Source organism: Oryctolagus cuniculus, chromosome 18 (genome assembly GCF_964237555.1).
Source record: "Oryctolagus cuniculus chromosome 18, mOryCun1.1, whole genome shotgun sequence".
Classification (NCBI taxonomy): Eukaryota; Metazoa; Chordata; class Mammalia; order Lagomorpha; family Leporidae; genus Oryctolagus; species Oryctolagus cuniculus.
In genome coordinates this window covers 8707255-8720087 of record NC_091449.1, presented here as the reverse complement: position 1 = coordinate 8720087, position 12833 = coordinate 8707255, and the positions used below count along the sequence as shown (strand labels likewise).

The 12833-nt window shown below is 50.7% G+C and overlaps 1 non-coding gene across 1 annotated transcript; it reads left to right on the top strand.

Moving 5' to 3' along the window:
* Positions 1-4021: 4021 nt before the first annotated feature.
* On the top strand, positions 4022-9261 carry LOC103345576 (uncharacterized). The gene is made up of 4 exons (XR_011384195.1): positions 4022-4226; positions 7106-7207; positions 7369-7438; positions 8829-9261. It is a non-coding gene; the product is annotated as an uncharacterized protein (transcript).
* Positions 9262-12833: the final 3572 nt, after the last annotated feature.

Genomic DNA, 12833 nt, shown 5'->3' with positions numbered 1-12833 from the left:
TGAGAGAGAGAGACAGAGAGGAAGGTCTTCCTTTGCCATTGGTTCACCCTCCAATGGCCACCGCGGCCAGCACACCGCGCTGATCCAATGGCAGGAGCCAGGTGCTTCTCCTGGTCTCCCATGGGGTGCAGGGCCCAAGCACTTGGGCCATCCTCCACTGCCCTCCCTGGCCACAGCAGAGAGCTGGCCTGGAAGAGGGGCAACCAGGACAGAATCCAGCACCCTGACCGGGACTAGAACCCAGTGTGCCAGCGCTGCAAGGCGGAGGATTAGCCTAGTGAGCTGCAGCGCCGGCCCTATCTCCACTTTTATTAAACTCTCTTTTCCCAGACTATCAGTGAGCTCCCTCCCTATTCCACCACCTTGGACACACAGACATAATACTGAATGGAGAAAGCCAGACACAAAGGCTCCTATTCATTCTTCCATTTCTGTAAATGACAAAAGTGGGAAAATCAAGCTTTGGAGACAGAGGTTAGAATAGTGGCTACTTTGGGTGGTATTTTTTTAATATTTATTTATTTGAAAGAGTTACACAGAGAGGAGAGGCAGAGAGAGAGGGGGGGGGCTTCCATCTGCTGGTTCACTCCCCAATTGGCTGCAATGGCTGGAGCTGCACCAATCTAAAGCCAGGAGGCAAGAGTTTCTTCTGGGTCTCCCATGTGGGTGCAGGGGCCCAAGCACTTGGGCCATCACACACCGCTTTCCCAGGCCATAGCAGAGAGCTGGATCAGAAGTGGAGCAGTCAAAGCAGCACCCATATGGGATGCCGGCACTTCAGGCCAGGGTGTTAACCCACTGCGCCACAGTGCTGGCTTTTGGGTGAGTTTTTAACCAGGAGGATTCACAGGAGAGTCTCCTGAATTTCTGGCAATGTTCGCAATTTGATCTGATTGGCAGTCACGTGGGTGTCCACAGATACAAAACTTAAGCTTTCAGTATTGGTGCACTTTGATACACTTTTGCAAGCAAAGATAGCAATGGGAAGGAGGGAGGGAGGGAGACTGACTGACAGCCAGCCAGCCGTGAGTGATGGAGAGGGTGGTTACTCCCCAGAGAGTCACTGCAGGTCCCCAGCCGTCCCCCAGGTTGGCCGTGAGCAGGGAGAGGGGAGTGAAGGATCTTCACTGAGGGTGGGCAGGAGGGGTGACTGAGGGACCTCTTGGGCCCACACTGCATGGGCCCCTCCTGTGGTCAGCTGACTGCTATGCCCACCCTCCATCTGCACTTTGACTTGGTTCCTAACAGCTCTGTTCTCTCCTGCTTTGGTTTTAATAAATATTTTGATGATGTTAAAAAAAAATGCTAGCCTGCTGCAATGGCTCATGGCATAACCTAAGCCAGTCACTTCTGTGTGGTGAATGGCATCTTCTCCATAAGCACATTTTTTCATAGATCAAAGTTTCTTAGGAAGTATATATAACAAAATAAGTAGATGACTTGTTCTGGAAGATTTCCACATGCTAATGTTCATGAAGTTTTTTTTTTTTATTAATGAAGTCGGTGATGGATTCTTCATTAATTCAAAATGGTTTCCTTTTCAAGGACTAATTGTACTTGCCAAAAATTCACCTGCAAGGCAGTTAAAACTGAAGATATCTGGTTCAGCATGACATGTAAGTACGTCCTGTGGGCGACAGCACTTTTATTTTTAAATGCATTCACGCCTTGCATAGCAGAGTTTGTCAACAGACCATAGAGACAATCATAAGTGACATCATAAGTAAGACACAAGTGACATCACAACCATCTTAGTTTGCATAAATGTGATTTATGAAGTCTTACCAGGACAACAGCACATTTTTCAAGGTGTATCTTCATTGTTATACAACGTGTGACTGTATGTTATTATAATTAATAATACTATGGTGATTAATATTACCATGCTGATGGCGACTGTTAAAAATAGCAGGTGTTTGGAGAAGAGTACAGTGCACCAGGGACTGTCATGGGGTTTTGCATGTCTGACTGTATCTGCTTCTCTCAGTAACCCAAAGAGGTGAGTTTTATTATCATCACTGTTAGGGAAGTAGGAAACAAGCACAAATAGGTTAAGAAATTTTCCCGGAAGACTACAAGGTGACAGAACAAGACTTCCACCCAGCTCATGTGGTTCCTAAGTCTTTCTTCTCTGTGGCCAAGATATCCATTTTTTTAAAAAAGATTGTATTTATTTATTTGAGAGGCAGAATTACAGACAGAGAGAAGGAGAGACAGAAAGAAAGGTTTTCCATCCTCTGGTTCACTCCCCAAATGGCCACAACGGCTGGAGCCAGCCCTGCTCGCCAGACCGGAGTGACAGAGCTGAAATGAGACTCATGGGGGTTTAATTGTGTTTCTCTGTTGACTTGAGAAGCAGAGAGACAGAGGTCCAGGCTGGTTTTTGTTTTTGTTTTTGTTTTACAGATAGAGTTAGTGAGAGAGAGACAGAGAAAGGTCTTCCTTCCATTGGTTCACCCCCACAAATGGCTGCTATGGCCAGCGCACTGCACTGATCCGAAGCCAAGAGCCAGGTGCTTCCTCCTGGTCTCTCATGGGGTGCAGGGCCCAAGGACCTGGGCCATCCTCCACTGCCCTCCCGGGCCACAGCAGAGAGCTGGACTGGAAGAGGAGCAACCGGGACAGAATCCGGTGCCCCGACCAGGACTAGAACCCGGAGTACCAGCACCGCAGGCAGAGGATTAACCTAGTGAGCTGTGGCACCGGCCACTTTATTGTTTTTTAAAATATTTTATTCATGTAAAGAGAACCGATGTCATGCATTTCAGATACAATCATAAGAATATAAAGCTGCTGTCCACCCTCCTCTCCCTTCTCTTTCTTCTTTCTTTTTTCTTTTAATTTTTGCAATAACATAATTTCAGTTTACTTGATAGTCACAGGCTCAATATTCCACTAAATATAGTGTTCAACCAGTAAGTAGAAAGGCCACTGTTCCCCAGTAATACAGCCAAGGGCTATAAATAATCCAATCATAAGATGTCTATTTCACTCGCAGACATTCAAGTTTTGTTGGTTTTTTTTTTTTTTTTTTTTTTGGTACTGTATATATTGGCTACCACAAATCAGGGAGAATATATGCTATTTGTCTTTTGTGGTCTGGCTTATTTCACTAAGCATAAAAGTTTTACTTATTTAAAAGGCAGAGCAATAGAGAGATCTTCCATCTGCTGGTCCACTCCCCAGATGGCTGCAAATGGCACAGCCCTGGCTGAAGCCAGGAGCCAGGAACTCCAGCCTGGATGGAGGGCAGGGGATGGCAGGGGCCCGGGTCCTTGGGCCACTGATCACTGCCCTCCCAGGGGCATTAACAGGGAGCTGGATCAGAAGCGGAGCAGCCGGGACTCAAACCAGAGCTCATATGAAGACGCCGGTGTCACAGGCGGCATCTTAACCCCCTGCACCACCGCGCTGGCCTCTCCCATTATTTTCTGAGCCGCTGTGTCATCCATCAAGGTCCAACAAGCCCTGCCACACCGCAGCCAAATCTCACAACCGCGACGGAGCTCTCCACTGGCTCACTCTGCTTTTCAGTAAAAGACAGAACCGACAGATGGACCACTGCGCAGATCCTCTTCTTACTTATTTTGCTCTGTTTTCTTCCCCAACAAAACAGGGACTCTCTGAGAGCAGGCATCTTCTATGTCCTGTTGCCTGCAGTATTCGCTTCCGCTCCCACGTGTCTGTCTGGCTTTGTCACTGCTGACGAGTGAAACGTGCAGAAGGAAAGAACCAGAACTCACTCGATGCTTGTTCATCACTGAAGGGAAATTCTCAACTATGAGATCGCTCTAAAGCGTGGTGACGCATCTCCTCTGATAACACAGGAGAAATACAAGGCGATTTCTGGTCTAATTTTCAATTTAAAAAAAAAAACTCAAAGAGTTAAGATGTTTAAAGAAGCCACAGCAGCAAGAACATTGGTCCTGGACTATCCAGCCCACACCGGCCCTCAAAGGACCCATCCGCATAAAGACATTGGGAGTAAACTCACTCCCTTCTCTCTTGGAAGTGGATTCCCCAGGGCCCCTGGATGCGGGGGCAGGTGGATGTTCCGGGTGTGGCCGTGGGGCCACCGCGATGTCATTGCCTCTGGCTCTTTCTCTCCCTCACAGACTGGGGGAGAAACTACCTCCACGTGACCAGAAACAAGGGAGCGATGGGCCTCGTTTTCCTCATCAACGTCAGTGAAGATGGTGACGTGACGTCCGTGCTCGTGGGCACGGGTAAGTGCGTGAGCCGGGCTTGTTGTCCCCAGAGCTGCTGCTGCCCAAGCCGGAGGGGGCAGGGAGCCGGGGGCCATGCTCATCCCGTCCCAAGATCTTGGGTGAGCCATTTGGAAACCATCTGCAGGGAGCCTGTGGAACAGCCGACCAGTTTTCTTGAGAGTCTAGTCTTTGGGGAGACAAACTATCCTCCCAAGCCTGTTGGGAATGAAACATTTGTTAATATTTTTAAAGTTTTATTTATTTGTTTTCAATGTATTTGAGAGGCAGAGAGAGTGAGAGAGAATGAGAGCGCTGGTTCACTCCATAATGGCTGGGGCTGGGCCAGGCCAAAGCCGGGAGCCAGGAGTCTAAGCTTCCTGAGACCCGTGCCTCACTCCCAGATATTGTCACCTAACCGGTCAGCAGTGCAACCCCGCTGAAGGATGTTTTGCAAAGACTTTCAGGCGCTCCCAGTGCGCTGTCCAGTTTGGAAGCCACAGCTGCAGGAAGCAGCTGCTCAGGTTGGAAGACGAAGCCCCCGCATGCTGCCAGCGTGGGAGACACTGGATCTCCAAAACATCTGAGAGCTATTCGTAGGGTTTCAGCCAGTGGGAATCATAATTGGAGAGGGCAGGAAGGAATAAAGGCGGGGGCGATCATATCCAAGACTGTGGATGATTTTCCATTGGTTTCCAATGTAATTTGTTTGATAGACACAGAGTAATTTTACATATTGATGGGGTACAGTGCAACATTTCTAATACACATGTGCCGATGAGACCTGGGTGGTGGATGTATCCATCACTTTTTTTTTTTTTTTGACAGGCAGAGTGGACAGTGAGAGAGAGAGACAGAGAGAAAGGTCTTCCTTTGCCGTTGGTTCACCCTCCAATGGCCGCCGTGGCCAGCGCGCTGCGGCCGGCGTACCGCGCTGATCCGATGGCAGGAGCCAGGTGCTTCTCCTGGTCTCCCATGGGGTGCAGGGCCCAAGCACTTGGGCCATCCTCCACTGCACTCCCTGGCCACAGCAGAGAGCTGGCCTGGAAGAGGGGCAACCGGGACAGAATCTGGTGCCCCAACCGGGACTAGAACCTGGTGTGCCGGCGACGCAAGGCGGAGGATTAGCCTAGTGAGCCGCGGCACCGGCCTGTATCCATCACTTCTGTTACCATTTCTTTGTGCTCAAGAGCCCCTCTGCTTGCTATTTTTTTAAAGATTTATTTATTTGAAAGTCAGATTTACACAGAGAGAGGAGAGGCAGAGAGAGAGAGAGGTCTTCTATCCGTTGGTTCACTCCCCAATTAGCTGCAATGGCCGGAGCTGCGCCGATCAGAAGCCAGGAGCCAGGAGCTTCTTCCAGATCTCCCACGCGGGTGCAGGGGCCCAAGGACTTGGGCCATCTTCTACTGCTTTCCCAGGCCACAGCAGAGAGCTGGATCAGAAGCGGAGCAGCCAGGACTCGAACTGGTGCCCATATGGGATGCTGGCACTGCAGGTGGTGGCTTTACCTGCTATGCCACAGCACCGGCCCCTGCTTGCTATTTTAAAGCAAATAATGAATTCTTCATAACCATATCTACCCTACTTTGTAAAGGCACACCGGAGCGTGCTCCTTCTATGGTGCTGCACCCTGTACTGGTTAGCCATCTCCTCCCCCCGCCTCTCTCTCCCCTCCCCCACCCTTCCCAGCCACCAGGAACCAGTATCCTACCTCTTCCTCTATAAGATCCTCATGCTTAGCACCCACATATATGTGGGAATGGGCAGGGTTTGTCTTTCCATGCCCAAGTTCTCCCACTTAATGTAAGTTCCTCCAGGCTCTTGCTATGAATAATAGAATCTCACTCTTTTTATGGCTGGAGGATATTCCATTGTATTCACCTCCCACATCCTCTTTACTCATTCATCCACCAATGGGACCACTTCTGGATCTTGGCTGTTGTGAACAGTGCAGAAATATACGTAGGAGTGCGGCTGCCTCATGGACATGGAGACATAGCCTGTGGCTATGCACCTGCTGGTGGGATTGCTGGATCTGCGATAGGTTTGTTTTTTTTTTTTTTTAACAGGCAGAGTGGACAGTGAGAGAAAGACAGACAGAAAGGTCTTCCTTTTGCCGTTGGTTCACCCTCCAATGGCCGCCGTGGCTGGCGCGCTGCGGCCGGCGCACCGCGCTGATCCGATGGCAGGAGCCGGGTGCTTCTCCTGGTCTCCCATGGGGTGCAGGGCCCGAGGACTTGGGCCATCCTCCACTGCACTCCCTGGCAATAGCAGAGAGCTGGCCTGGAAGGGGGGCAACTGGGACAGGATCCGGTGCCCCGACTGGGACTAGAACCCGGGGTGCCGGCACTGCTAGGTGGAGTATTAGTCTAGTGAGCCACGGCGCCAGCCTGCGATAGGGTTTTCAAGTCTCCCAAGCACCCACAAGATGCATTAGAGATTCTTTAGTGCTCCTAGGAGTAAGATTCAGATTTTGGAAAAATGCAGAAGAATTGCCATGACTGGAACTTCACTCCTTAACTACAAAATTCCCTCACCGACCCCTTAAATGTGCAACTCAGCCTTTCAAGCTGAGATCGATGACCCAAGGATTGGCCAGAAGAGGCAGGGAGGGGACGTGAGGCCCATTTTGGTGTCCGGACCCCACGACACCCATCGGAGCATCTTTGCCCTTCCTCTGAACCTGTCGCTGAGCCCCAAACCCCTTAGCAAGGGGCCCTGGCAGGTTTCCAGAAAGAAAAGGACAAAGCTGCCTCCACTGACAAGGGAGCCTGTGTGAGTCCCTCCAGCACCTGTGGCTCTCTGCTAGGCCTGGTCTAAGCACTGCTTTTCTCTTGGGATAGCCTTCCCATGCCGACTCTCGTGAACAACCATGCGGAATTCTGTTCTGATTCCAGGCCCAGGCTCTGATCTGACTCCTGAGGACTTTGAGATTTTCAAATCCAAGTTAAGATCGCTGCGCATGCCACTCAAAAATATTATTAAAGTCACCGAGACCGGTAAGCACCCTCTTTACACTGCATTGTTCACCTGGTAAGAAAATAGCTATCCAGATAGAAACTAATGCTAAGAAATGTAGCTGATACAATGCTACTTCAACTGATGCACTGCACGAAGTGTTTAGATGCGGGGAGAGTCATTATGTGGTCTCTTTTTGCAGACACCTGTCCCCGTGATTAAAGTTAGGTGATGGGCATGCCGTCGACGCAGATTGTTCCAGAATGCTACCGGTAGGTAAAGGTTGCCAGCAGCCACTTACGGGCTCTCGGTCACGCGGTGCTGTTGCAGTACCTCCTGCCACACATGGAGGTTCACCCCTTAGTCAAGCCACTGAATTTGTACCATCAAGAAAAATTCCTTTAATTCTGGAGTTTATGTGGGCCCCCAAGTTCCCATGACCGAAGCAACGTTCTTTAGTCTGTGTTGATAATACGGCAGGTTTGTTGAATCATAAATCTCTAAGGATTGATGCTTTGGATAAGAACTTTGGAGAGAGCTGCAATTGTTCCAATTTATTAAAGTTCACTGGAGGAGATAGAATAAAATCAAGTGAGAAAAACAGATGAGATCATCTCTATATATTTCCATGGCTGGGACAGGAGTTCATAAAGGAAATAGCAGTAATATTCTCTCTCTCTCTCTCTCTCTCTCTCTCTCTCTTTCTGAATATCTAGTGTCATAATTTATTCCAGAAGGTATAGAGATAGAAGACAGATAGAGACAATCTATGAATCAGAGGTCATTTTTTCTAATTGATGAAGTTAAAAAGTCAGCAGATTGATGTATAGTTAACACCTAATATTAAAATCACAGCTAATATTAAAATCTAGACTACTGGCCAGCTCCATGGCTCACTGGCTAATCCTCCGCCTATGGTGCTGGCACCCTGGGTTCTAGTCCCTGTTGGGGCTCCGGGTACTAGTCCCGTTTGCTCCTCTTCCAGTCCAGCTCTCTGCTGTGGCCAGGGAGGGCAGTGGAGGATGGCCCAAGTGCTCGGGCCCTGCACCTGTATGGGAGACCGGGAGGAGGCACCCGGCTCCTGGCTTTGGATCAGCGCAACGCCAGCAGTGGCGGCCATTAGGGGAGTGAACCAATGGAGGGAGAACCTTTCTCTCTGTCTCTCTCTCTCACTGTCTGTCAAATAAAAAAAAAATCTAGAATACTGCTGTCCCATAAAATTGTCTAAAATGATTAAAATATTCTCTGTACTGTCCAATATGGAAGCCATAAGCCACATGTGGCTATTGAACCCTTGATATGTGACTAGTACAATTGAGGAATTTGAGTTTACTTATCTTTAAGTGTATTTCTTTCACCTTCACTAATTTAAACTTGAATAGCCACATATGCCTAGTGGCTACCCCACTGGTCAGCACCAGTCTAGATCTATCAAATCCCCAAGTCAATGGTCTTTCTAATCCATTTTGCACATTGTTCAGGCTTTTTATATCCTATAATAACATTATGTCTTTGAGATGCTCAGTACATTGTGGGGGAAAATTAAAAGCTTTTTTTTTTTTAGATAAAATTGGAAATAATACCTTTAACTCAGGAATAATTACACCAGGGATTGCTAGATGTAGGGAATGTCTTGTAAACACATGGATCAATAATTTCCAGACACGAATTGGGAGGAGAGGGGACAGCAGAAATACAAGGAACAAGCCACTGCTGAAGTTAATGCTGACACGAGGCCCCGTAGGCCCCCCAGACGCAGAGAGGAGAGCGCTACCCCCGAGGGATGCTGCAGCACGCCGCCCAGCCCTCCGCCTTTGCCGGTTAGCTGCTCCTCCTCGTTCCCCTGACGATGTCAGTTTTTCTCTGGTCTGGTCCGCTGAGTGCTTTCTGTGCTTGGAAAATACCAACGTGTAGGCCCATCGCCTGCTTGAGACATCACAAGGCTCATCCACATCACGAGAAATGTGCCTTTGCTTTCAAACAGTTATTATTTTTCTCATCCCTGTGAAGCTGTCTCTTTCCTCCCAGTCATGCTCTTGAATCGCCCTTGCTCTTGAACCTCGCCTTAAATTTAAATAAAGTTACTTAGCTGGCACTCAAACCCAGGCTCCCTGGTGTAGGTTACGCCAGTCTCCCAAGCGGCACCTCACCTGCTCTGCCAAATGCGTGCCCCAGGAATGAAGCATTGATCCATGCTGCAGCGTGGATAAACCTTGACAACATTCCAGGTGGAAGAAGCCCGGTCCGAGGACGCTGGGTTGTCCCAGCCCCTGCACGAGTGTTCCGTGGACCACCCTTGGCTCTAGAGAGCCGGTAGATATCACCGACCCCGGCTCAGCTCCTGAGGAAGGCAGCCCTTGTCTTTTCCTTGTATCACTTCACAAAGTCCCTGTGCCCACGGCTCTGGTCCCATGAAGATCACCAGACCCCCTGGTGATTTATGTATGTATCCAAAAGGCAGAGAGAGAGTCTTCCATCTACTGATTCCTTCCCCCAAATGGCCACAACTGCCAGAGCTGTGCCAATCTGAAGCCAGGAGCTTCTTCCAGATCCCCCACCTGGGTGACAGGGACCCAAGGACTTGGGCCATCTTCTGCTGCTTTCCCAGGCCATAGCAGAGAGCTGGCTCAGAAGAAGAGCAGCCAGGACTCAAACTGGAGACCATATGGGATGCCAATGTCACAGGCAGAGGCTTTGCCGGCTATGCCACAGCGCCAACCCCTGCCAGTCTTAAATTATTCTAAGCTGGTACCACTTATCTCATTTGTTTTAATAAAACAGGAGGCACTCCCATATAATGTCCACAGGTGCCTCACTAATTCATTCTCAAAATGCACCAAATGATTGGGAGATGGACCACACCTGCTTGAATCTTCCTTCGTGGAGTTACTCCAACTTGACACAAGACAGGCGTAATAAAATCCACACACCCCAAAGGGCAGAGGGCGGAGGGTGGTTCTCTCACCCTGGGAGGGAGGCAGCAGAGGCTAGCCCACCCGTGTGGGAAATGTGGACAGAGCTCCTGGCTCCCTGGCTTCGTCCTGGCCACGGTGGCCGTCTGGGGAGTGAACCTGCAGATGGAAGATCTCTCTGTCTCTCACTCGCTCTTCCTTTCAAATAAATGAATCTTTAAAAAGAAAATGTTGACAAGGTGTATGACGAAGCTCGGTGGCCATGCCCAATGGGGAAGAGACGTTGCTCCCCCATTCCATCCAGGTCACCGTAAACAACCATTCTCCCTCCTCTGCCACAGCTTCTGCCCCCTTCGGCACCCACGACAGCAGTGCCGCCTCTGTACGCACTTTCAGCCCCCACTCATTCCACCTTCTGGCACGGTTTGTCTCTTCCATAACACAGAAGTGTCGGCTACAGGTGCCGCCCCTCCACGGGCTGCTCTGGATTCCAGCAAGGGACGAAAATCACCGACACCCACTGGCACAGCCACAGCTTCCCCAGAGCCTCTCTGGGGGTCTCTAGGCCCCCCAAAAGCCCTTGACCTTGGCCAGTGTGTGGGGGATGGCACATAACCTGCTTACAAGATTTAAGGAACAGCCAGACTTTTTTTTTCTTTTACAGACATATTTATTTAAAAGAGAGAGAGAGAGAGAGAGAGAGAGAGAGAGAATGAACCTTCCTGGGCCAGGGGCTTGAAACTGCATCCTGGTCTCCCCCATGGGTGCAGGGACCCAAGCACTTGGGCTACCACCTGCTGCTTCCCCAGACACCTTAACAGGAGCTGGATCGGAAGTGGAGCAGCTTCCGACCAGACTCTAACCATTGTTCCAGTGGGGATGCCCGGAGTCTCAGGAGGGCCCATAGTTGGAAGAGTGGGAAAATGTCGAAATAGATAGTTTCTGTTGCCTGGGGAGAAGAGAGAGACAGACAGAGACAGAAAGAGAGAAAGACAGAGAAAGGAAGGAAGGAAGGAGGGAGGGCAGGAGGGAGGAAGACAAGAGCCATGAGAAAGTTGGAACAGAACTCAGGGTGTGCGGCCCTGAGTACCTAGCAGCTGCTATCAGCACAGCTTGCCCAGGACATGGGACAGGAAGCATGCATGGGTCAGGGCCATTGCGGCCATCTGGGGAGTGAACCAGAGGATGGAAGACCTCTCTCTCTCTGCCTCTGCCTCTCTGTAACTCGGCTTTTCACATAAATAATCTTGAAAATAATCTTGGAAAAAAAAATAAAAACCTGGGTGCAACTTCGTACAGTGGACATGCCCACTGTCCACAGCTAAACCACGTCCAAGTGCTGACAGCATGAACCCCACACAGAGGTTGTGTGGCATGAACTGTCTATATATTATAATATAATATATATTAATTAATTAATTATTAATATATTATAATGTTATATAATTATAATATAAATTAAATATTTTTTCCAGCCATTTAAAACTGTAAAAGCATCTCAGCTCCCAGGCAGCTTTGGCATCTGGGCTGTAGTTCATGAGCTCTGGCCTTAAGGAAAGAGCAAAATAATAATATTATTATTATTTAAAAATAAGGGAAAGAGCAAAACAAACCCCTCACATCACAGCATCTGCTCCCCCAGGGGCGGGACAGGGCCAGGCACAGCTCTTTTTTTATCCTGATTTTGTACTTTTGTTGTTTTAAATTGAAGTTATTACTTTATCAATTTTTTGAATTTATTCATTTATTTGAAAGGCAGAGTGACAGAGATTCCATCCGCAGGTTCAATCCCCAGATGGCCACAACGGCCAGGGCTGGACCAGGCCGAAACCAGGAGCCAGGAGCCCCACCCGGGTCTCCCACGTGGGTGCAGGGGCCCGGCCGAGGCCTGACTTTGCTCACGGCCACCGCTCCCGCACCGAGGCCACGTCCGGAGCTGCGGGCCGGTGCCTGCGCTGTGCGGACAGCGCCGCGACGTCGAGTTCTCTCTGTCCTTCGGCCCGGGTGTAGATCAGGCGGGGGCCTCTGCGGGACACGGGGTGGACATTCAGTGACCGCTGTGGACGGAAGGAAGGATGCACGGGGGTCTTGGCGGAGCCAGCGCCTTCTCGACCCCCGAGTCCCCCGCAGGGCTCGGCCCCGGGAACGCTGCTCGAGATCCGGGCGTCCCGTGCCGAGGCGGGAGCAGGACATCGCGGGCTGGCAGCGTCCGAGGCCGGCCAGGGCTGAGCCGTTCCCGGCGCGGCGCGGGCGCCCCTGGCGGCGGAGCCGAGTAAGGCCGCGCCCTGCGTGAAAGGGTTGCAGGGGTGCCCCAAAACCGCAGCAGTGGTGACCACGTCCAGTGATTCTTCCCTGCACGAGAAAGCCCTGGCCCGCGGAGAGCGGGCGGGCCAGTGGTTAAGTCCCAGCTTGGGAGGCCCACGTCCCACATCAGAGATGTGCGCATCCCAACCCAGCTGCTCCACTGTCAATCCAGCGTCCTGCTAGCTCCGATGGTCGAGCCGGCACCTGCCACATCCCAGGACGCACGTTCGCAGGACGCGGAAGCAGAGCGGGGACTGAGACCCAGGACGCGGGATGCCTGCGTCCCGGGCGGCGTCCTCTGTGCCAAACACCCGCCCCGGGGACTTGCACTGAGCAGAGGTGTTGGGTGTCCTTAAGCTGAAGGAGGATGCGCTACCATCTGCTGGAGTTTGCTGTGGGGTGAGAAAGCTGGGAGGGCACGGGCGGGGGGCGGGCCAGGGTCGGGCCAGGG